Source organism: Myotis yumanensis, unplaced genomic scaffold (genome assembly GCF_028538775.1).
Source record: "Myotis yumanensis isolate MYYU_CA2020_CCGP unplaced genomic scaffold, mMyoYum1.0.hap1 SCAF_6, whole genome shotgun sequence".
Lineage (NCBI taxonomy): Eukaryota > Metazoa > Chordata > Mammalia > Chiroptera > Vespertilionidae > Myotis > Myotis yumanensis.
The window spans coordinates 37,796,916-37,821,439 of record NW_027223757.1 but is presented as its reverse complement, the minus strand read 5'-3'; the positions used below and the strand labels follow the sequence as shown (position 1 = coordinate 37,821,439).

Sequence of the window (24,524 nt, the reverse complement as noted above, 5' to 3'; positions counted from 1 at the left end):
TAGCATAGTTCGTGGCAAAAAGTATATGAAAACTTACCCACCACTATTGGTGGGGGTAGCAGCAGTAATCACCAGCAGTAATCAGGTGCCAAGAAGATAGAAAGGGAAGCAGGCGGCTTCTCCAGGGGCAGAGATAACATTGCCCTCTAGATTGTGAAGGACGCTTCTCGGAAAGACCTTCTCCAGTTCATTCCTGGAGGAAAGGCAGTAAGGTTGGGGTGAGGGTTGTGTGATTTTCCGGTGCCTTCCTGTGGGGGTCTCTTTAGACCTGAGACCCAGTGGAATCGGGCGGGGGAGGGAAGAGCTGCCGGGAGGGAGAGGTTTTGTAGTTGGTGGTAGTTGTTCAGAGGGAGGTTTTTGTTTATTGCTCTCCTCCCACCGTTTACTGTGCACTTTGTGCTTGGATAGGATGGCGCTGTGAAGTCAAAGGACGGTAATGTTATAAGCACATACTCTAGCTTTTCAGAAGGGATTAGGAAGCAGTAACAGCTTTCGCTGAGTAATATTTTTGCTTCGTGGTGAAACCTCTCTTTCAGCAGTATTGTTCTAAAATCTTAACAGTGACTGCTTTTTTTTTTTTTTTTCCTCCTGACAGGAGACATTAAATAAGTGAAGCATCTGCTCTTTATGTGCTTTTCTCAGGCTTTTTTATGAATAAAGTAGCACTTGTCTTTAAGCACCTTTGATAGGAATTTAGATAACAAACCATGAAAAGAGATCATTCTCATCCCTAAGTCCCTGTGGCCTTGACAGTGAACCCATGATAGAAGGGCTAGACGCCCAGACCACGGGGTTGATTTAGAGACATTTTCCTCGTTATATAAATTCTGTACTTCTGGCCCTGAAATAGGAAGAGCCCACCTTAAGCTTTGGGGGTCTCCTTACTACTTCTAAGTCATTCTTGAAGACTTAAAAAAAAATTTTTAACATGACCAATTTTTAAATATTATATTGGTTTAAACTTTTGGCTCTTTCTGAGAGAAGATTGCTTCCTCTGGTTTGGTCATAGATGACAGATGGCTACAGGGAAACCTTCTAGGTAGAGAGGAGAGGGGAGGAAGGGGAGGGTATAGAAATTGGGATGGGGTGGGGGGTGGGGTACAAGTAGGAGTGGGAATCATTGTCATACAAAGAGTGAGAAAGGAATGAAGAGGAGGGAATAGAGGGAAGAGCAGGTTTGAAGACAAAGGGAGAAAGAGGGCAGAAGGGTGAAGATAGGGAACAAGGAACAACCTAGAGAAGATAGAGTGTTAGGCAGGGATGGCCAGAGATGAGGCTGAGACAAAAAGGTGGAAGTGGATGAATGGGGAGTGTGGGGAGGGTGCATTCGCTCTGGGGGAGACAAGTGCCTGAGGGATGCCTCTGTGGCTGTGAGACTTTCAAGGGAATTAGAACATTTTGGGTGTCCAGGGTGACATCTGGAAGCTGGTTGAGCTGGGGAGCACTTGGGCATTTGTGTGTCTAATGGGATCACCCGAACTTTCACGCTTCGGAGTGAGGAGGGAACAGTAGAAGGCAGCTTCGCCTGTCCTTGTATGTTAATTTTTCATTGTCTAGTGACTAAGGGCTATCTTTGTTGGCTCACCTGGTTCTATCTTTCCACCTCCTTTCTTGAAGAGCGCTTCTCTGTAACTAACTCAGTGACTCGTTTCACTTTAAGAAGAAGGAAATGCTCTGTTAGACTTTCTCAAACTCTGCACTCCTTTCTTCCTTTTTCTCCCCCATTGCCACCAAGGATCATTGTCTTCCTGCTCAAGGATCCCTTGCAAAAAGGCTGTGTTTGTTAGTTAATTGATTAGAATGCATAAAATAATCGTGAACTTCAGAATCATCCTTTATTCCTTTTCTTGGGTAGAGGTTTGTTGGGTTTTTAAAGCATATATAAGTGCCCAAACCCATTTATTTTAGACATTTTAATAGCAGTCTTTCTAAAATACATTAAAGTGTACAGTTTTCTTAAACTAAATCTGTGAGACTCAGTTTATCATCATGGATATCAATATTTTTTGTCCTCTTCTGGTTTTGAGAAGACAGAAGACTGAGGTAGTTAGGACTGTGGAGATATATACAGGGCTGGGCAAAAGTAAGTTTACAGTTGTTAGTATGGAAAATAATACAGTAATTAATAAATAATCATGCAAGAATAAACTCTGTTTTATGTACACACGGCTGTAAACCTACTTTTGCCCCACCCTGTATTATGTGCAGGGCGCCTGGGTGTAGTGGTGAGCAAGACCGACTCCTCCCTGCACTATTGATGCAGACCTGAGTGGTGATGCAGACCTCACTTACACATCCGTTCCGGTCAGTTACACCTCTGCCCTGCAGACACCAAGTTCCTCCATCCATATGCAGTTTTGGGTTTGATTTTTGGGGTCGGGGCCAGGGGTGGAGAAAGAGGGTCAAGAGAAGGGCACACAGTGATTTAACTGAAAATAGGATAGTGTGTTGGTCTAGGATTTTTCTACTCTCTAAATGATTATTTTGTCATCTTTAAAAAATACACTTTTTTTCTTGGAGAAGACATTAAATATATTTTCTTGTGGTTTTCTCGGGCTTTTTTAATGAATAAAGTAGCACTTGTCTTCAAGCATCTTTAGATAATAAACGCGTGGGAAGTGTGGTGCTATGCCTACAATGAGTACCTCCTGACACCCCTCACCCTGCCGGAGTTTCGTCCACTTTGTTCTTGTCAGCATTTCTCTTTCAGAGTTGCTTCCAGGGGCCCAGTCCTTTCTAGCATAGGAAACGTGCCAGTGGCTGCTGAAGACACAGTGCCTATGGTTGGACACTGCTTATGGGATTACTATTTATTCCTAGTTATTGCTGTCCTTCCTGGTACAGGAAACGTGTCAGTGGGCTGCTGAAGAGACTGTGTCTAAGGATGGATACTGCTTACAGCATTACTATTTATTACTCATCTGATAGTATGTAAAAAGTTTTGTCCTTAAGCTGATGTGGCTCAGTGGTTGAGTGTCAGCCTATGAACTTGGAGCTCTCGGTTCAATTCCTGGTCAGAGAACATGCTCTTGATTGTGTGTGGGAGGCAGCCAGTAAATGATTTCTCTCTCTCTCTCTCTCTCTCTCTCTCTCTCTTCTCTTCTCTGAAATCAATAAAAATATATTTTAATAAAAGTTTTGTCCTTATAAAAAATATTTGGCAGAAGAGATCAGAAAAGAAAGCTGATTTTGTTTGCCAAACAAAGCACATGTCTCATTTCGAGGTGTTTTCAGGAGCAGACCCTCCCCAGGTACTGACTGCTGGGCCTCTCCCACCATTGTCAAAGGGCTGGCTTTTGCACACTGTGTCCTCCCATTTTCTCTTTCATCAGTATCTTAAGTGTGAGAATCTATGAACATTTTGTAATTCAAACTACCTCATTGATAAGTATGAGAATGTGGTCAGAGAGGGTTGAAAATATTTGCTTAACTTATGCATAAAATTACTGTTTGAGCCCCTTAAAACTTAAGAAAAAAAGGCTAACAGAAGAATAGAGTATATATTTTAACAGTTATCAAGATTTTGCCTCATTTACTTTATACTTTTGATTTTTTTTCTTTAGAACGTTAGCAATTCCTAGGCATGTTATTTCACCTTTACACACTTCCGAGTGCCCCTTGCAAAGCTGTAGACATTCTTACATAACCACCGCCCCATTATGACAGCTGTATCACCACAGTGTGTTGGTATCATCTAACGCCCAGTTTATAGTAAAAAAAAAAAAAAATTCTAATTGTGTAAAAAAAAAGTATGTTCTTTTAAAACAGTTGTTTTGTTAAAATCAGAATCTGAACATGTGGTCCACACATGGATTTTGGATGTTAACGTCTTTTAATCAAAAGCAGTCCCTAGCTCCCCTCCTCTGTTCTTTTTTCATGCAGTTGACTTGTTGCAGAAACTGGGATCCGTTTCCGCAGATCGTCCCACATTCTGGATATATCTGTTTTCTTGTGGTGTCATTATCTTGTTCCTTTATCGCCTAAATTTCCCAAACTGGGAATCAGCTCAAGAGGCGTGATTAGATTTAGGCTCAGCCTTTTTAGTTTCGCAGGGCCGCGTACTTCACATTGCTTCACACCAGGGGAAGCCTCCTTTCTTTAATTAAACTTTTTATTCTCGAGCACTGAGTTTGGATAAGACACAATACTAGGCACTCTGGGGACTTCAGAGGCGAACCTAGCATGGTCCCAGCTGCCTTCCATTTCTTTTGATCAGCAGACTGTGGCCAGCAGTGAGACAGAGGATAAGGGACGTAAAGCCAGGGACCAGGAAGTCAAGAGTTAGCCAGTCAGTAAATACCTGGTATCAAGAGACATCACCCAGGAAGCCTTTGAAATGTTAGCACTCTAAAAAAGTTAGTAAGAAATAGCATACTTTCTCCTATGCAGCAGCAACTGTGCTTTGCCTCAACCAGTCCATATCATTCTTTCTGGAGCAACTCTTCTCTCTCCACTGATCCCCAGTGCATTATATTATCCGAGGTAGGGTACTATTGCTTTCCGTGCCTTTTTTATTCCACCTGGGTCAGGGAAGGACCTGCAGACATTCCTCTAACTTCCCATATCTAGTCACTGAGGCACACAAAAGGCAAGTGAAGTTCATGGTAGAAGAGAACGCTCGCACCATGTCTGAACTGGTGATTCACTGGCGCCAGGGGCTCGGTTTCTCCATCTTCTCCTGCCTGACCCGTGTAAGGTTAGGGCACGGAAATGGTGCAGTGTGAAGACTTCAGCTGTCTGGTGTACACCCGAGTATTTCTTTTCCTTCTTTTGGAGGCATGTTATTGGAGAGGTTTACACTTTATCAAGAATAAAGTTGAAACTTTAAAATTATGTGTGTGGCCTTTATAAAACTATTTCAAAAACCTATGAAATAATGTTACCATATTACAGTGATTTTTTTAAACATAAATGTCTCTTCTCTACCCAATCTCCACCCCTTGCAAATTTTATTTTCCCACAAGAAAATAAAATTTTAGCTAGAGGATGTCCTCTTAGGTTGAGGCTTCATAATTCAAGAACGTAAGCAAAAGTGGAAATTCCTCTGTATATTCAAAATAAAAGACTCTCTGAGGAATATCTTGTTCACTGCTGCCTTTCAGCGTCTAGTACAGTGCTGGTTACTCTGCTCAGTTTTGAATAAATAAAACGAGATGTTGGGGCAGTCGTATTCACTCTCATTAAGGAATTGCAAGTAAACAATATGGTCATAAGTGAGAAATCCGTCTTGGATGAGGATCAGGCACTAGGGGGTGAGGCTGGGGAGTGGGGGGTGGCAAATAGAAGAGAAGGGTTTATCTTATCTGCTGATGGTTTTCAAGTTGTATGTTTAGAAAGTCCATAGCATTTAAGATATACAGCCCAAGCTTTGCACAATGGCAGTATCGTGGCCAATGAGGTTTATCCGAGGTGGGATTATTGCTAAATATATATATATATATATAATTTTATATAAAATTTAAAAAGCTGCTGAGTAATTCTGGATTTTGTTCTTAAAAGAAAAATGGCATTTCTTCCTTCAAAGCCAAGTTCTATTATAAAGGACCGAAAGTTGTTTTGGACCAAGCTTTGATGCGTTTACTGCATGAAGGTCAAATGCTTAGGTCATTACAATTCTGTGCCCCCCGTTGTGCGTGCAATACAATGAGCTCTTTGATACTATGACACCACCCTCTCAAGATAAAGGAAGGTCACGTGTGTGTGGCATTAAGAGCCTTTTCTGGTTCCCTGTTAGAAGTGGCTATTGAGGGTCAAGTTGAGGGGGGAGAAGCTGGAGTAATAAATGAATGGCTTTTGTCTACCTATGTACTATTTGTTACTTTTCTTACACAATTTGAATGTGACCTCTTAAAAGGAAAAGCTGAATGTCATAGAGCTAAGAACCAGCTGCCCAGAGCAGTTCACATACAGCCTTCCGTCTGGCTCCATTACTCGGACTTTATCACATACTTGCTAGTAGAGTTTTGATTGCCTCCAAACATTCATCAAGTATATGACTTCTTTGCATTCCCCCGGGAACTGGTCCTTTTGCTAAGGAGGCAGTGCGGCTTGTTGTATGTGGGCCCTGGAGCTAGTCCACTGGTGTTCAATATGTAGATATTAGAAGATTGGTCCTGAGGCCGGATGATGAGTATATGGGGATTTATAATAACACTCGACTTTTGCATATGTTGGAAACTCCATACGGAAGTTTTTTGTTTTGTTTTTTAAATGAGCAAAAAATGCAATTTGCTTCACTGTAGACAGTTTGGTGCCATTTATATAGTTTTAAACCATTCAAAGATTATTACATATTGTGTGTGTGTGTGTGTGTGTGTGTGTGTATATATATATATATATATATATATATATATATATATATCTCCTTATGTAGTAAAAATTTTATAGAAGTAATAAATACTAACTTTAAGGTAGTGGTTACCTATGAGGAGGGTGAGAGAGAAATGGAATGAGCAGGGGATACACAGGGTATTTCACCTGTATCTGTAGCATTTTGTTTCTTTCAAAAAAAAGTTATTTGAAGCAACTATGGCAGGGTATTAAGATTTGTTAAAATCAAGCAGTGGGTGTTATATTGTGTATAATTTAGTTTTTGTTTGCTTAAAATATATCACAATAGAGCAAGAAGTGTTCTTACACATGTCAGGAGCCGGGCTGCAGAAGGCGAGAGGGTGCCTTCCCTTCCTATTAGAGATGTGCGTCCTGTCATTCACATGGCGGTGGGGGTGGGTGGGGGGTGGAAACCAGTGGCTGGCCACTCGCACAGCTGCATGATGGGAGGGAAGCCCTGGTGGTCAGGAGAGATGGAAGTAAGGAGGTCAGATTAAGGCAGTTGGCTATGGCACTGTTCTCTGGAACATGCTGACCTATTGCCTCATTAGAAAGTTTGGGCTAAGTCCTGGGGGATGAATCAGTTACAATGACTTGAGTGTTTGCAGGCAACAAGAAAAAGAGAGATTTTGAAAAAGCATCGCTTTTGTGTATAATTTAATAACTGGTTCCCTTGGTAAGACTTCTCAGAAAAAAAGAAAGCTATTGCTCCTCCTGATTGGTTGTCTGTGGTAATCTTGTCAGCCTAGGGAGGCAAGCCCTCAGTCTGGGGAGTGAGAAGACCCATTGTCCTGAGGCCTGGGTTCATGGCCTGCTTCCAAAATGTGACGAGCACCTACCTCCCTGCCTTCCCTCCTGTGTCTGGGGAGGAAGACTCCGAGAGGGCAGTGGTCCGAGTGCCCCAGGTTCTGTTCTGTGTGTGACGTGGTGTATTTACACGTAGTGGAGGTAGTGAGCACGTTCAGTGTGCACGTGTGAATGTTAACTTGACCTCTTGGGGAATACAGATGTAAGATGTTCACTTCTTTGAAAATTTTATTCACTGAACCTCTCATCAGATCACTGTTTCCCAGGCTCCAGAGAACTCATTTAACAGAGGGAAAGGATAAACCCAACGTGCCTTACAGGCTCAATACAGAGCAAACCCTGTGTGGAGCCCACATGGAGCTGGGGGTAGGGAATGCATGGGGTTAGAGACCTAGCATTGCAGAGACCCTGCTTTTAGCACTTGTGTGCTGGTGTCCTCAAGTTTGAGGAAGGAGGAGCCTGGAAGCCCAGCCCTTCAACACCATGCTTCCCAGGAAATGGCCTCCTCCTTTCATGGAGATGGAGGCCTCTAGAGTGTGTGTATTCAGAAGTTTGTGAGGAAGAGGTTTGGAGTGAACTCACTACTCACAGAGACCCCCCTTTGGCTTGTGCCAGGTGAGAAATCACAGGAAGCTAAGACCGCCCAAGCAGGCAGCCCCCAGCCCGAGCACTGTTCTTGGGGAGGACTGACGTCATGTTCCAGGCTTCAGTGACTCCCTGGCCTGTTGGAGAGGCTACAGGAGGACCAGGGCTGTGGCAGCTCTGCAGCTTCCTCCCAGGCTGTCCCACTGAACTGCCTGCCGCAGCTGTTCTGACTGAGCAGCCCTGGGGATGGACGGGAGATCTCAGGCACACAGGAATGAGGTGGGAGGTTCAGACCTCTGGGTGCCGGGCGAGGCCCTGCTACAGTGCGTTGCCCTCTGGTTTACAGCATTATGTCTTCCTGTAATAAAAGTTTTTTTCCCCAAAGCTGGCAAAAAATAAAATAAATTGAGGTATTAAAAGAACACATGTAACTGAGGAGTTATTTTTCTGTCGCCTATTTTTGTCTCTCCTAATTGTTTGGCTAGTTCAGCACCACTTGAAAAAAATTACATTTAAGTAGGATGAGTTCCCCGTGAGTGTGTCCATCAGTAGCTTCTCGTGCTGCTGCTGGGTGAGTGACACAGTAGAACGCCAAGTTAGAATGCCAGAAACCGGCCTAGCAATGAGGCTTTGTCCTGCAGTCCTGCTTCACTTGTACCTTGTGACGGATTTTAAAATGTCCACACCCAGCCCTGGGTTCTCCAGAATAGTGGGAGCAAAGCTGGTCAAGAACAGAACGGTGTAATTAGCCTCTGAGTGTTTGCCTGGGTGTATAAAAGTAATATTAGCTGGGTTAAGTCCATATGGGGTTTACTGTGCATATCAAGACCCCTGAGTAAAGAAATAGTTTATTTTTCTGGAGTTGTGGTTCTCTAACACTGTATTTTCACCAAGAATTTGCTTAGCATTGCTTTCCCCTGAAATCTTCTCTGCACATGGGAGTCGGAGTATGTCCTTTCCTCTGGCCCTGGTTTTTCTGTCTCCTCGTCAGGAGATTCTTGGTGTCTGTATTAACATCCTCCCCCGCCCCCCTTACTCAGGTTGAATGATTATGACGTCTGAGTTTCCTGATGTATTTCTAAAGGTAGCCATTTATCAAAAAGAACATCCTGAAATCCTCCTGCGTGTTAATAAAAATTTAATTTGTTAAGCAAATATACATCCAATGTCAAGTCAGTAAAACAGGACAGTAAATTGTTTTCAAATTTGTAAAACAAATAGGAGGGGGAAAATGAAAACAAAATGTATCCAACTGTCAACAATGGCTAAGTTAGGGTGGTTGGAATGAGTAACTTTTTGCCCTGTTTTTCACTTTTCAGTAATGTCATTTTATGCATGCTTATATTTACTCCCCGCCCTCGTCCCACCCCCCCACACATATCCATATGGCATTTTTAGGTGTGTGGGAGGGCTGTGGTGGACAGTGGTAGTTTCCACACACAGTCCAGAGAGACCCAGAGATCCTCAGAGGGGCTGCAAGTCCCTGAGGGAGGGTTGGGGTTGTAGATTTCATTTGGGAAAAGGATTGTACTGCTGAAGATAAGATTTGAAAACCCCTGGTGCAGAAAAAGGAGTAGACCTCAGTGTCAGAGCCAGGACCCCTGACATGGGCCTGCCCAGCACTTAACGAGGAGTGTGACTGTGTGCAGCTCTTCAGTACTCTGAACACTGGTGTTCTGCCTCTGAAATGATGCACTAGGGCTGTGGTCAGCAAACTGCGGCTCTTTGGCCCCTTGAGTGTGGCTCTTCCTAAGCCTTAGGAGTACCCTAATTAAGTTAATAACAATGTACCTACCTATATAGTTTAAGTTTAAAAAATTTGGCTCTCAAAAGAAATTTCAATCGTTGTACTGTTGATATTTGTTTGGCTCTGTTGACTAATGAGTTTGCCGACCACTGCACTAGGGCGAGGTGATGTTTGAAGGCTCCTTACAGCTCTGACATTTTAGAATTCTGTTCAGGTGGTGTCAGAAAATAAGTAGTGACTCCAGGTAAAGAGGCTGTGATTTCCAGCCTGTCCCGCTGCTCTGACCTGCAGGACAGCAAACCGCTTCGCACCCCCATGGTGTGGGGTTTGGGTTTCTCAGTGTGTATTCTAACAGGAGCCACTCAGTGATATACATTGCTGCTTTTACAGATGACTGTCGCTACTTTCGATGAAAGGTCCAGGTTCTTTAGAAAAAGTGGATGGTAATTTCTCGCATCCTAAAGTTACTCCAGTCGACAGTAGGAAAAGGGCCAAAAGTGGCCCCTTGTCCCGGCTAACAGGTCCAGGGCGTTGGCTTCCCTAACCCTGCCCCACTGCTGTGTCAGCGCTGTCTAGATGGCCTCAGATGGTGTGCAGAGGAGGCTGTGCTGGCATCCAGGTCTGCGACAGGAGACCTTTTATGTTCATGGACCGAGAGGAAAGGTAACCTCAGATCTGTTCTTTCTCGCTGGAGACGCCTGGAGCCCTGGCTGGCTCCAGTTTGGGCCTCTGACCCGAAGATAAAGTGTCCTCTTTCAGACACACCTCTCCTGGCAGATGAGGCTCAGCAGATCCTGCTTCTTTCATATGCAGAGCTTTTTCTTTCTTTTTTTTTTTTGATCTTTATAAGAGTTTATTTGAGCCAAATTAACAACATATGCCAGGGAACGAGATTTCAAATGCTCCAGAGAACGACAGTTTTGCAGCCATTTATTTATTTATTTATTTAAAGCTTAGTCTCTTCACCAGGACCCCTCTGGGGAAGGAAATAAGGACTCTTGCGACACCATTCAAGCATTAGCTTTTTTACTTTTTCAAAAACATTTTATCTCAAATTACATAAAGTATATGGTGTAAATGAAAAGCTTAGCTTGTGCATCACAAGTGCATTGGACTTAAATAAGAGAAAGGCAGATGAGACCGTCTTATTTCTTGTTGCACACTGCTCTCAGGAAGCTTTCCCTGGGACAGAAAACCCGGCCTAAGTGTGGGCGCAGCGACCCCAGGTGACAGCAATGTTGGGGCCCTTCAGAGAGGAGCAAGTGCAGCTGGGTCTCATTCAGGCACCTTTGGGTTTGCTCTCAGGTTGAGCTTAACACTCCCTCCCTCCTGCCCTGCGATCCTTCCCCCCACACAATCCAGCTACTGAAACTACTGTAATTCCATATATATGCACATATATGTGTGTGTGTGTGTGTATTAATTTCAGAGTGGAAGGGAGAGAGATAGAAACATCAATAATGAGAGAGAATCATTGATCAGCCGCCTCCTGCACCCCCCCCCCCCCCCCCCCCTCCAACAGAGGATCAAGCCTGCAACCCGGGCATGTGCTGTGACTGGGAATCGAACCGTGGTCTCCTGATTCATAGGCTGATGCTCAACCACTGAGCCATACCAGCCACACTGTACCTTCCTTTTATATTTAACTTGAATAAATGAAGAATGGACTAACTCTCCCTGAAAAGTACATATCAATTCTAAGAGGACAGAACTTAGATGATCAATATATTGTGGTCTCAGTCCTTAGCATAAATATTTATGGAACACCACACTGCATGCATCAAATCACCATTCACTCTGTGTTGCAGAAAGAGTAAAAAACTTACTCCCTGGTCTCAGAGTTTACAGTCTGCTTGGAATGGCAACATCAAACAGAAAAGCATACAACGATGAGATTAGTTCAAAACTGCAAAGCACCGAGTATAAGACAGCTCTGTTTTTCAACTTGGGGTACCTGCCTTTGGCTGCAGAGGAGTATAGCAGTGATGGGGGGAGGGGGGAGCCAGTCTTGCTGCACGTAGTGAGTTTCTAGTTGGAATTTGAAAGAAGTAATGCATTGCTGGAGGAGGAGGGGGAGAGATTGTGTTCCCAGGGACTCGTGGAAGGAAGCAAGCAGATTGTTTCATTGGAGAAGAAAGGTAGGGATGATGTTGTGTCTATTCAAAGGGCTAAGGCTTTGAATACACGTGCTAGTGTGCTGATGAGGTTAGCTGCAGCACTGTAGGCATCATTCCCATGATTGATAGAAACAACTTTATTCTGTACCATAAAATTAATTCTTAGAAAGACCATATATATCTCCAAGCCATCTTGTCCACAATTCACTTTATGTCTTGAATTCCCAAAAGTGCTCTTTCTCTTGAAATCCAGGTTGACTCAAGACAAGACGTGTTAAAAGCCTCTTTATAAACAGCTTCTTCACAAGTGTGCTTGCACATGTGCTGAACTCCTGTCCTTCGTGGCCTCCACATAAGAACTTCTGAAGCGCTGGGGCCAGGAGGACCCCAGTGCACCCTGGAAGCCTTGCAACACTGGGGGTGGCAGAGTCCAGCACACACACATTGAGAAGCACTGTAAAAGGCCGGATGGCACGTACCTCAAGGTAGAAGGGGGACAGGCACAGAAAGGCCTTTCTTGCTAGATATTTCTATTTCATTTATTTGATATAATTAGAAGCTGTTAATTAACCATTATTAATACTTGCAATGTTGTAATCAGTGATCTTTTTTGTTATCAGTCTAAATATATACGAAAGTTGAGAGAGAATATGTGTACCAATAAGATTAATTCCTAAAAATAAAATGGGTGGGTCTATCGGGATTAGGTTGGGCTACATAAAACAAAACTCAAATATATGAATTATTTTCATGTAAAAGAAGTTTAGGGCTGTTATGGCCACTCTGAGAAGTGACTGAAGATGAGTGTCCTCCTGCATTCTGTCCTACCATAGCAGGTAGTGGTTTTTTGTCTGTCTGTCTGTTTTTGTGTGTGTTGTTTATTTAGCAACCCAAGTTTATTGCCTTGCAGATCTGGAGGCTGGAAGTCAAAATTAAAGGATTGAAAGTATTTTGCTCACCCTGAACGCTCAGGGGAGGGAATAGAGGGGGTCCCTTTCTTCCTTCCCTGCCATAAGACCCGTAGCAGGTAATTTTCATCCTCACGGTCCCTCTAGAGCAGTGGTTCTCAACCTTGGCTGCACATGAGAATCACCTGGGAATCTTTTTAAAATCCTGATTTCTGGGCCTCATCCTCTGGAAATTCTGTTTCTTTGTTATGGGGTGAGGCCACAACATTAGTAACAAAAAACACAGAATTTCCGGAGGATGAGGCCCAGACATCAGGATTTTAAAAAGATTCCCAGGTGATTCTAATGTGCAGCCAGGGTTGAGAACCGCTGCTCTAGAGGTAGGCCAACAAGAGGAAGAAAAGGAGAACAAAGGGACTCGCATCGGAGTCAGCTGCCTTTACACGGTCTTCCCGAGAGTTCGAGGAGTTCTTCCACTTATATGTCCTTGGCCAAAGCTAAGTCTCGGCCACATCTCACTTCAAGGAAGGCTGGGAGTTCAGTCTCTTTTTTTCTGGGGCAGCCATGTGCCAAGCTAAAAGTCAACATTCTGCTGATAAGGAAAAAAAGGGAGAATGGAGTATACTGTTCCACTAAGTCAGAGGTTGGATACAGTTTTAATATTATCTTTATAATATTATTATTTGTAAAAGTTCTCACTCACATAACTTTTGTCAGTTAATCCAAATGTTTATTTTCTCACAGTTCAAAAAAAAATTCTGAGTCTTAATTAAGATAAAATGTTCTCTCCTATGTTTGGATTGTGTAGTCCACCTGAAGCACAGGCACGATTTCTAATAAAACTAATGATATCTGCATTTTGAACCTCTAAGTGCTTTTGAAGTCTAAGGCAGACAACTTTATTTACACCTGCTCCTTTCTTTCCTGTGACTTTTCAGTGCTAAAGGTAGATTTCCTTGGAGATGGAGAACCTGGGAAAAGAGAAGTGTCTACCTCTTTATGCTAGACTTCCTGGAGTGTATTGCAGATGCTGACTTACTCAGCATGGGTTAGTTCAAAAGAGAAAATAAAGGGGAGAGTCATTTATCCTTTGAAGAAAATGTATGGAGTGTTTCATGTGTCAGGCATCTTCAACATAGAAAGAGAGATATAGTTGTGCTTTCTTTTGCTTTGTCATGCTTTCCTGTTGCCTTCTTATATGAACTTACATGGTTTCTCCATATTTTTATGCACCCCCCCCCAGCCCAAGAAATATCTCAGTAATCATCACTAAACATAGTACCGCATAAAAGAGAGCTGTCAGGAAAGACAGAAAAGCCATAGGCCATTTTGAATGTCCAAGTGGTATCTAAATGTTAAACTTTTTATTTTTTCTATTTTTAGACCTCATATATAGGTTTAGATAGACAAAGTAAAACCTATTTACTATAGTAAGAATATCTCACTATAACTTGAATTGGTCTTTTTAAAATGATGGCTTTTGCCAAGTTCTTTTGGCAGCTACTCTAGGCTGAAAGCACTAAAAATTGATTCCTTGCAGATTATTGCTAATACTTCCTTATTTGTGCAGCCCTTGCCACCCAGCCCCAGGCTGGGGTCACTGTCTGATGTTAGTATCTGGAGTTCCTGTGCGGGGACCTGCTGTCCAAGCCGAGGGAGTTGACTCTAATTTGCTCCTGGGTGCCTGCATTCTTTTCCACGTATGTCCACAAATAGCGTCAGCAAATTAACGTAACTTTCTGATTGTTGTGAAGAGCACCGAAGAAAGCTTGCAGTGTTTGGTGGCCAAAATACCACACAGTGTGAGCAGAGTAGAACTGCTGGCCCATTTTGTAGCACTCTAATTGATAATTATTTCTCAAAGAGCACATTATTTGGCCATGTGGCAACAATCCAGTATCATTCCAGAGGCATTGGACATGTAGGTGCATGTGAACACTATAGTAAATATACGCCTCCTTCTGCCAAGAATGGAAGTAGGTTATCCAAGAGGAAAGGGGAGGGGAAAAGAAAACACCAATTTCCTATGTACCAGAACATGTCTGGCTTAAATCGGTAGTTAGAAACCGTAGATGCTGAAATCTTGTAATGTTTTTCTATTTCATGGATGAGCCTCCTGGTTCATATTTTGCAGGCTAGAAAATCACCTCTCTTCCTTTGGGAACTTGGAGAGTATACCAGCGTGTACGTGCACGTGTTTGCTCTTGGTTCATGGGAACTGCCTAGTCCGTCTTCATTTTTGCAGGTCTAAAGCTGCTAGGTACTGCCTGCAGGATGAAGATAATGTGTGCAGGAGAGCTAAAATAGAGGGAGTCCTGGCTTTTTACACATTAAAGCAACAAAGTCACCAAGTGCTGTCTTTATTGACTGTGTGGCAAGAGAAAGACCTTGAAAGCATTTACTTCAGGGTTGAATTTGGGGCAGCCCATAGACAAGTCAAAGGGCCTGAGGAGAAGTTCTTCCTCTGAGAGTGTGGAGCTCCATAATAGAGATCTGGCCCCCACAGAAAGTCAACAGGTGTCATGGAGAGGACTGCCGGACGCTGGGCAGTCCGTTGTCAGGGCGATAGGGAGGGTGGACATGACGCGGTAGAAGAGGAAGGCTAGAAGAGACAACCTGAACCTGCTGCTCACTCAGCTCTGCTCTTCACAAGCAAACCGCAACGTTGAGCAACAGCTGAAAAAGAATGTGACTGATGCGGATGAAATGCTGCAAAGTGACTGTATCGGGAGCTCTTCCCCCCACCCTGCCACCACCCCTTTCAGTTAATGGTTTGTTTTCATAAAGACGGATGGGTCTTCCCAGAGCAAGGCCAGAACATTCAAATGCTGTAGCCATGTGTCCGCCTCTCTTACTTGTGACCTCATTTTCCTCCTTATCTTGTGTTATCTTTTCCATTATCTTGTGTTCCTTCCCATTTATGTAGGGGTAGAGGAGAAAGTTAGCAAGTGGTGACCTGCCCAGTCTCATTTTTTGCAGTTGCAAGTCCAGCAGTTCATAAACTAAAGCAGTGTACTGTCAAGAACTGTGAGGGTCTGAAATTTGACCCTTCTAGCCACAAGGCTTTTGGGTCAGAGGCAAAGGAAGTCACCACGCGGCCGTGGCACAGCAGGCAGCACTGACAGCAGCAAATTCTCATTTGTTCTTCCCTGGCCCGCAGGTCCCATGGGAGTGACACAGATGGTCTGAGGTGGATACCCAGGTCCCTCTCTGTTCTGGGAGAGGAAACCTGAGTTTAGGGATCCTAAGTCTGTTGTCATGGGCTATTCACTGCCCTTTGTTCTGCAGGGAGGCCCTATCTTTCAGGGCTGTTCACTGTGCAAACGCAAACATCCTTGAAAGATAGTCCAGGACAGAGGATTTTAGTGCTTTGCTTGCAAAACGTGCAGAAACACCAGAGACCCAGGGAGAACCGTCTCCCAACTTGTATCTGTTAACCTTATAAGAAGCTTGTGTGACTTCCTCTTCTAACCACAAATTAACATCAGGACTCCGCTGTCTTTCCTACTTGGGGACATTGCTGAGGTCAGGGCTGTTTAGAAAGAAATTGATGAGCTTATTTTGGGGGAAAGTGCTAATACAGGGTACTGCTGTTCCACCGAATGCCTCAGAGAGTTGGAAGTGTGTTACTTTCAACTTGAAAATGGCTCAGCAACTAATGTTCCTGAGTGTTTTTCCTCCTTGTCTTGATGTGAAGGGTTTGATCTTAGTGGGTCCTCTATGTACAGTGATTGGTTCAGTCTTAGGGAAGAACCTAGTACCTGGTCATGTTGTGAGTGCTCACACATACCCTATTGGCAAATGACTAACCTAAGGGGAGAGAGTTGGAGGAAGTTGAGGGAGAAAATCTAAGGGCTGAACCTACCAAGTCAGACTCAACTTTAGAGGCAGCTATAAGGCCAGGGGCCCTGCATCCTCAGGAATGGCCCTGGGATCACTGGCAGGTAGTAGGTGGCGAGCAGTAATTCCTGGAGCATTGTGACACCTGCAGGTTGAGGAGTGCCCCCCCCCCCCCCCCCCCCCACCATATGTACTATGATCTCTTCCTCTTAAGCCCTTCTATCTTCTAAAAGCCTCCTGCTGGGAGCCACAAACAGGGCCTGAAAGAACTTTCTCCTAAATTCCTTTAGCCCTCGAAACACTCAGTTACAGGAATTTTTTGTTTCTACTAGATATTCAGCTCCTGTAGTCTCATATGTGACTGTTACTGCCCTTTGGGTAAGAGATATTACACTACGGCGCTAGTGCTTCCCGTCTCCTAAGTGCTCGGAAGCTCACCTAGCGGCAGTCACGACGTAGAGCCTAGTACGGATGAGGACTAAACTGCTGCATTCCTGTCCTGTTCTGTAGAAAGACCGATTTAACTCATGCAGCTTCTACCTGCTCCATTCATTTTAGTTTGGGATCATCCAGATTTTAAATTTAAATGTACTGGTATCTGAATGACTCAATGGGTGTGGGGTATGTTTGTTCATTTGTTTGTGTTTTGTTTCTTCCCTCTCTCCCCCCAGAAAAATTGTGAGTGTCTGGTTCTTTAGTCAGTGGGAATGTCCTCTCTGTTCCTTATTTGATGATTTTATGTGAACTTCTAAGCTGTCTGGTGCGCACCTGTGTAATTGGCACTCAGGGGTATCCTGGATTAAATGGTTGGTTCACTCGGCATTTAGCAATATCATTACATTGGTCACCAGCTACTTTTGCGTCCTGTGGTTTTAAACAAGAAGAAATCTTGCAAAACCCGTGCAGTGAAATGCTGCTGCACAGTCAGGTGAGGTGGTAGGGTGGATGGGTTCCTCCCAGGCTCCTCATTCGCTGACCTTCCTGGGGGTCTGGAGCGAAGTGAGGGTTCTGTAGGCCCAGGTCATTTTGAAGAATTGACTTCTGTACTTTTTATTCCCATAAGGAAAAGGTCCATCGGTTGTTTTGTTTGCAGTAGCCAACAGGAGAAACTCCGTTATGTGGCATTTACTTTCTTTGCTTCTTTCACCAGTAACACCTTGACTTTGGTAACTGTTAGAATAACTAACATGGACACTTGGAAGATCGCCTGCTTCCAAATGCATACACACTGGTCTAGTTTGTAAATACGAGCCCAAACTTTTTCCTTCCTTAGCTGAAAAATGTGCCTCCGCCCCTCCCAATCTTTCCAGGGTGTGGGCCTGTGTGTGACTGTGCCCACACGTTGGCATATATTTCAGAGCTTCCAAAAAGAAATGGGTTGCTCTTGAAATAACAACACAAAAAAGAACGGTTTTTCTGAGCCATAACATCTGAGGAGCTGGAAACAGTGGTGTTTGTATGTGTGCGTGAAAGCCAGTGAGTTTCATGGGAGAGAAGGGATTACAGATCAAGAGCAGAAAAGCAGTTCTCCTGGATTTCAGATGTCAGACCCTCACGCTGTTTCACTCAGCACCTCCACACCCATCCCTTTAATGTGCTTGCGTCGTCAGTGCTTTCTGTTTTTGCATGTTTCGATGCCAGAAGACAAATAATAAAATAGCGTGCATATGCAACCTAAAAGCAGCTTTCTACCCCAGTTTTTGATTGAGGTTAAACAGAAGCATCTTGGTCCTCCCGCCAGTTGGCAGGCAAAGGCATCATATTTTAAAATGCACATAGTTTTAAAGCAAGCTCATCTCTTCTGGCTCAATAATAAACTAATTACATATTAGATAGTATAGAGATGAGTCCCTGTTTCAGATTAAGCCTCGTAATAGCAAGGTCCAGGGCAAAGCAGACATTTGCCTGATGTCTCTGGCTTGAGGACCCATAGCATGATGCCAGCTGTTTGAGGGCCTGGATCTGCCTGCCAGGTAATATGGCCTGACTCAGTCCTGGGCTAATGCTCCCCGAGCACAGAAGGCACCAGACGTGCCACTGAGGAAGGCCTTGGATACCTAACAGTTTGAAACAATAATCTTGTTTGGTCTGTCCCTAAAATTGTTGATCCCTGGTCAAGTTAGGACATGCCAGGAGTGTCCCTTTTGGGGTGTGTCTGAGAAAAATAAAAAAGGTATTATTTCTAAAAATGATCTGGTCCAACAAGACTTGCTTTATGGCTCGTCATTTTTCCACCCTTTCTCCACTCTCATAATCTTCGGGACTATGTGCAAAAACTCAGAGATCGAAGCATTTAATTCAGCTAACAGGTTTTTGTAGTCCTTGAAGCTTCACGTTCCCTGGTTGCCTGTGAATGGCGCCTCTCTCCTTAGGCAGTTTGGTGACTTCAGAGGGAAAGTCCGTGCAGTGGTGACAGTTTTGCTTTTGGAGTTAGCCTCTGGCTTGATTTCCAGCAGCACCTAGTAGACAAGTAACTTTTCTGCCCCGTAGTTTCCTCCCACCAGGCTTGTCATAAAAATAAGACAAGATTAGATATGTCAAGCACAGAGCATTGGGCCTGGTAGGCACCAAACACATTAAGTTCCTTCAGATTGCAGGTGAAATAGACTCTATTTTGTATTTCTCTTGTTACCTGTGTGCTTGCTTGGAGGAAGTGTGGAACTAAGATGTGTTATCTGTGGATTTGAGTAGGCCTAGGAGGGCTGTTGGCCAACCTTATTACCAAGGTGGGCAGGGAGTCAGCTCTCTGCCCTGGATGCATCCTTGACCGTCTGGCAAGCCCTTGCTCCCACCAAGTAGCCAGCCCACACACCATCATTTTGCCCTTCTTACCCTCTCCTACGATAGAGAACCTGAAGCCTGCTTGTTAGACCATATTGTCTGGTTTTGGGAAATGGGGTTGTGTAGTTGAAGTTAATAGTACCCAAGGATAAAACTTGGCAACTTTAAAATAACTTTCTACTTTACAATGGAAGCTTTCTTCCATATTCACTCACGTGAGGATTAGTCACTGGCTCATGTAGAATATTTCGTTTAAAAGTACAATTCAGCTGCTGCCCCCTTCCTACTAATTCCTTGAGTGAACAAATATTTTTTGAGCACCTGCTATGTACCAAGCCCCATGCTAGGAGCTAAAGCTATAAGATCCGGTATCTGGTTTTAAAGAGTTTAATATTTATTAGAGGAGACAGAGTATATTTCTCAAGTTATAAAGCAAGACAGACTGAAGATGGATGGATGGATGGATGGATGGAAGGAAGGAAGGAAGGAAGGAAGGAAGGAAGGAAGGAAGGAAGGAAGGGAGGGAGGGAGGGAGGGAGGGAAGGAAGCTATTCGTTCATTGTGCTCCCTGCAGCTTATTCTTTCAGTGGGTACAGTAATCTAGACGTTGGCATTAATGTTCTGGGCTGCATTACTGTTTCACCACAAGGTCAGGAGACCTGAGTTTGTCTCAGCTCAGCTGCCACTAACTAGCTGATTGAATTCAGGCATGTCCCTGTATCTCTTTGGTCTTCAATTTCTTTCCTGTAAAGTTAAGGCTGATTATTACTAGATGGGTTTCCTAGCCCTCTCCACTTTTCCCCTTACTTTTTACTGAATTTCCTGGCCTGGTCACTTACATAATGTCATGTAAGTGATTAAACTCTCTGATGTGGTCCTGAATTCTGGATGTATATTTACAATCCCCTTTTATTCTCTCCATTTCCACTCAAAATAAGTTTTCAAACTGGAAAAACTTGCAGATTTAAGTGCCCATTTTGTGTGGCTACCCGTGCACGGTCTTCAAAGAGAATTTAAGTAGCTCGCGTGTGTTTGCTGATCCCTTCTGAGAAGGAGCAACAGATTCAATAAAACCAGGGAAGAAGCTGGAGAAGGGGGAGGGGAGGCAAATACTGCAGCTTTAACCTGCTTTGGGGAGACTGATTCCTTCCATGGCTGCCTGTCCTCAGCCCTTGGGGAGAAGGATGTGGGGTTGGAAGCAGGCGGGGTGGGGGAGGGGAGGGTGTTGCAGGGAGGGGTGTGGGCAGAGGTTGCAAGGCTGCCAGGGTTCTCTGTGTGCCGGAAGTGCAGGTTTGGCTGTGGGGAATGGAATGTTCCCTCTTGCCCTCCAAGAGCAGAAACAGCTGTGGAAGAGCTTGAAAAGAAGATTGCTACATGAGAAAAAAAAAATTAATATGAAAGTAAAAACCACTCTAGAAAACGCAACAAAACTGTCTGTAATAGAGCGGTAGCTCTTTAACAGAACTTTCTTCCCATCTAGGATTTCTTTTTTCTGGTGGGGGCAGGACACCACCAGCCTTTCCTCCCCTAAGAAAGTCTCATGTGCCTCATTTTGCCTGGATAGAAAATGGGTTCACCATGCTGATCCCAAGATGATGACTTTATTCCTCCTAACAAGGGACCAGAACCTCTGTCGCTTACTGCATGAAAACTTGAAACAAATACTAGTTTTCAAAGGAGATCCCTGTTAGTAGAAGATTATTGTCAGCACATTTAATGGAAATCTTGTTTGTAGCTGGAAATTTAATCCCTCAGCCAAGTTCCCGACAGTATTTATTTTAGAACATCATCTCTTTTAAATAAGTCCCTTAATGGTTTAAACTTTTAGTATTTTAGGCAAGGATAAGCCTGAGCCAGCCTGGAACTTGTCTTGCACATCAGAGTTGATTGTGCAATCTTTTATGTGAGTGTTTATTTTAAGTGTTCTTCTGAGTCTGAAAGGCTTTTTTGGCTATTATAGCTGGTATTCCATATAGTTAGAAATAACAACTCTTCTGGTTTCAAGTCTGTTTTACGCCATCATATTTTCTCTACTTGCTTTTAAAAAAATCACAGGTTATAGCCAGCCCTGATGTAGATAAAATCTAGTGTGAGAGGGCAAGCCAGCTCAAAGCTAATGACTAAATCAGAAGGACCGGCCCTCACATTGCTCCTTCAGATGGTGCCGCTACTTGGCCCTTTGCAGGGTCCACCCCAGGGTCTTTGCACTGAGTGTAATGATGTGGTGTATTTGTCAGTCAAGCAAGGAGAAACAGTGTGTGGTTGTTATTAACGTTCCTGAGGCTATCTGTATATGTACAGATACAGATTCTTGGGAAAGTTCCTGAAGTAATACTTTGCTCGATTCTTAACAATGGAAGCTAATAAGGACCTCAGGGTAGGGAATGGCTTTTTCGGTGGTTATTTTTACCCAGTCTTTTGGCGTTTTGCTGGGAGGGCAGTCTATGAAAGGGATTGTGTGAGATTGTGTGCTAATTCAGGGAGGCTTCTGAAAATTACAGGGATCAGTGATTGCCCTAGCCCAGTGGTCGGCAAACTGCGGCTCGCGAGCCACATGCGGCTCTTTGGCCCCTTGAGTGTGGCTCTTCCACAAAATACCACGTGCGGGCGCGCATGTACAGTGCGATTGAAACTTCGTGGCCCATGCGCAGAAGTCGGTATTTGTGGAAGAGCCACACTCAAGGGGCCAAAGAGCCGCATGTGGCTCCCGAGCCGCAGTTTGCCGACCACTGCCCTAGCCCATCCCTTCTTCAGCCTACATCAGGCCTACTTTCGTGAAAGTCCACTTGCCCTCTTTTTTGTCCGTGCCTGTCCATGGTGGGTGGAGGAGTGGCTCAGGCAAGAATGGATGACTGTCTGCAAGACAGTGCCAAGCCCAGGACCCTTCCTCTGCCCCCTCACTTTTCCTTTTCTTTTCTGTCCTTTTTTTTTAATAAGAAAAAATATATCTGGACCCCAGTGATCTGAAAAATTGCTCTAACTCTCCATTTTACTCTGCACTTATAATCTATGACTTTATCTTCTAAGTGGTGGAAACTTTGACTTAAAGAACGTCAACTGTGCTGGGTCACCAGACCTGGGAAGACTAGGAATCGGACTGGAGTCAGATTCTCAGTCAGCGGAAACGTGAGAGGGAAACTCCAGTCGTTCTCAGCTCTGATTGCACATTGGACTCACCTGAGGAGCTTTAAAAACGCACCTCTACCCAGGCCCTCCCCGCGACCGCTGAATCGATCTCTAGGAGTGTGGGGCGCACCTGTCTAATGTCCCCCGAGGTGATTTTCAACTGGGCACAGGTGAAGAACTAACACTTAAGAGAAATCAGGGCCTCCTCGAGAGCAATGCCTGTGAAAGAACCTGTCGTTATAAATCAGAGACAGCTTCCCAGACCCTTTCCTGGGCGGTGTCATCAGGGGGCTCTGCTGTGGTGCTCAGTGACTTGTCGTTCCCATTGGACTTTTCACGTGGCCTTTGTCTTCTGCAGTTCAGCAGATGCGTGTAGTTGAGTCTAGGGCAGCCGTGGGCAAACTACGGCCCGCAGGCCGGATCCTGCCCGTTTGAAATGAATAAAACTAAAAAAAAAAAAGACCGTACCCTTTTATGTAATGATGTTTACTTTGAATTTATATTAGTTCACACAAACACTCCATCCATGCTTTTGTTCCAGCCCTCTGGTCCAGTTTAAGAACCCATTGTGGCCCTCGAGTCAAAAAGTTTGCCCACCCCTGGTCTAGGGGTTTGGCAGGCTCATTCTGAATGGTCAGCGCCCAAACTCAGAGCAGGGGGACCTGCTTGAAATGTTCAAGGTGGAGGAGGACTGTGTTCAAAGGCAGCCCTTTGCAGATGGTCCCCACCAGACTCTCGTAGGGACCAGGGAGACGCCTGCAATCTGCCTGGGGGAAGCAGTGGGTCTGGATTGGGAGCTGACCATCCTGTAACTCTCATTTGGCTGCTTTTTTTGGAGGGCGGGGGTGGGGAGGGGAGTAGGAAGAGGCTGTCTTTTCAAAGAAAAAAAAGAAGGCACAGGCCTTTAAGAGTTAAATTACCCAACTCCCTTTTTATTTTTAAAGTCAGTGGGTTCCTTGTTGCCGTTGCTGAGAAAGATAAATTGATACCACATGTTGCTTCCAGACAAAACCCTCTCTGTTCCCGGGGAAGCACACGCAGCTGGTGTCTGGGTTAGTGGACAGTCTGCACAAGGTAAACATGGTTAAAGGGGTTGGAGCCGACGACGTAGGGTAGCAACAGTTAAGAAATTACCAGTGACTCCTGCCTGGCACGGCCCCTTTGAAATACTTTTAAGAGTTTGAAATCTTTTCCTGGAAGGCGCCACCCTCTCACCTTTTGGCTTAAAGTAGATGATGCTCGGAAAACAGTAAGTGAACGTTTGTGATGTCACTGCTTCCGTATGTGGGATCAGACAGTTGAGTACTTTGCATGCGTAGTTTCATTTACTCTTCCCAAAGATCCTAGCGGATAACAGAGAGGGTGTTTTTAACCCTGTTTCATGAAAGGGGCAGCCAAAGTTAAGTCAGTTGCCCAAGGTCACAAGACAGATGCCAGGGCCAGGATTCAGCTGGGAGGGAGCTGGCTGACATTAAGGCCGGTGACCTTCCTTCCGAGTCGCACTTCGAACTGCATCTGTGAGTTACCCACCTTGTGAAGTACTGATAGAATGCTTTTTCATTTCAGGCGGCTTCTCTCCCACACCCGAGCTAATCTGCTTTGGGTCCATGTGTCTTCGCAACCAGTTGGTGTATATGTAGTGACCACAGGCACTTTAGCATTAGCAGTAAAGGTATCTTGCAGTAGAAAACTGTCCTCAGGGTCCGGATAGCAAGACAAAAAACTTGCCAGTTCTGATGAGTACAGTCATCTCCATACTAATTTCTTCGAGGGGGGGCCACGCAAAGGGACCTCTCGGCTGTGGCCCACACCACCACAGTCAGCCTGAGTGTGAAATGTGTGTTCCCTCATGCTGCCGCCTCCACACGCCTACTGCACATGCCTCCTTAAAGGAGTGGGCCACTGGTTGCGGCTGCAACCCCGAAGGTTTGCCAGTGTTGTTACTCATTAACCACTAAAGCTTGCTTCCGTGTAATTCGTTTTTGTAAAAGGCAAGATTGACATAAAGATGAGATGAAGGGTATTCTTATCTCTTCTTTTCTCTCCTCAGGCACATTGTGATAGATTGGCTTTTAAGGGTTCACGAAACCTTGGGCCCAAGATAGAGAAAAACTGGCATATTTATCCCTGATTTCTAAACCTCTGGGCCCAAGATAGAGAAAAACTGGCATATTTGTCCCTGATTTGCTCTCCTGTAATTCATCAGTATCTGGAGTTTTTAGGGGTGGATTTAAACTCCCAGAACTGTTCACATGGTTTTGGGTTGAGGTTATAATAGCTTCT

At 44.4% G+C, this 24,524-nt stretch overlaps 1 protein-coding gene and 1 pseudogene across 4 annotated transcripts in view; both read left to right on the top strand.

Annotated features, from left to right (window-relative positions):
* Positions 1-24,524, top strand: part of FOXO3 (forkhead box O3) — a 112,532-nt gene that overhangs the window by 64,655 nt on the left and 23,353 nt on the right. Inside the window, exon 1 of one of the 4 annotated variants that reach the window (XM_070417976.1) lies at positions 23,472-23,490. The exons of the other annotated variants lie outside the window; for them this stretch is intronic. The gene's annotated coding sequence lies outside the window, so the exon portion shown is untranslated. Of the gene's footprint in view, positions 1-23,471; positions 23,491-24,524 lie in introns of those variants that run through there. 4 annotated transcript variants of the gene reach the window in all.
* LOC139013422 (U4 spliceosomal RNA) lies at positions 5,365-5,475 on the top strand (annotated as a pseudogene).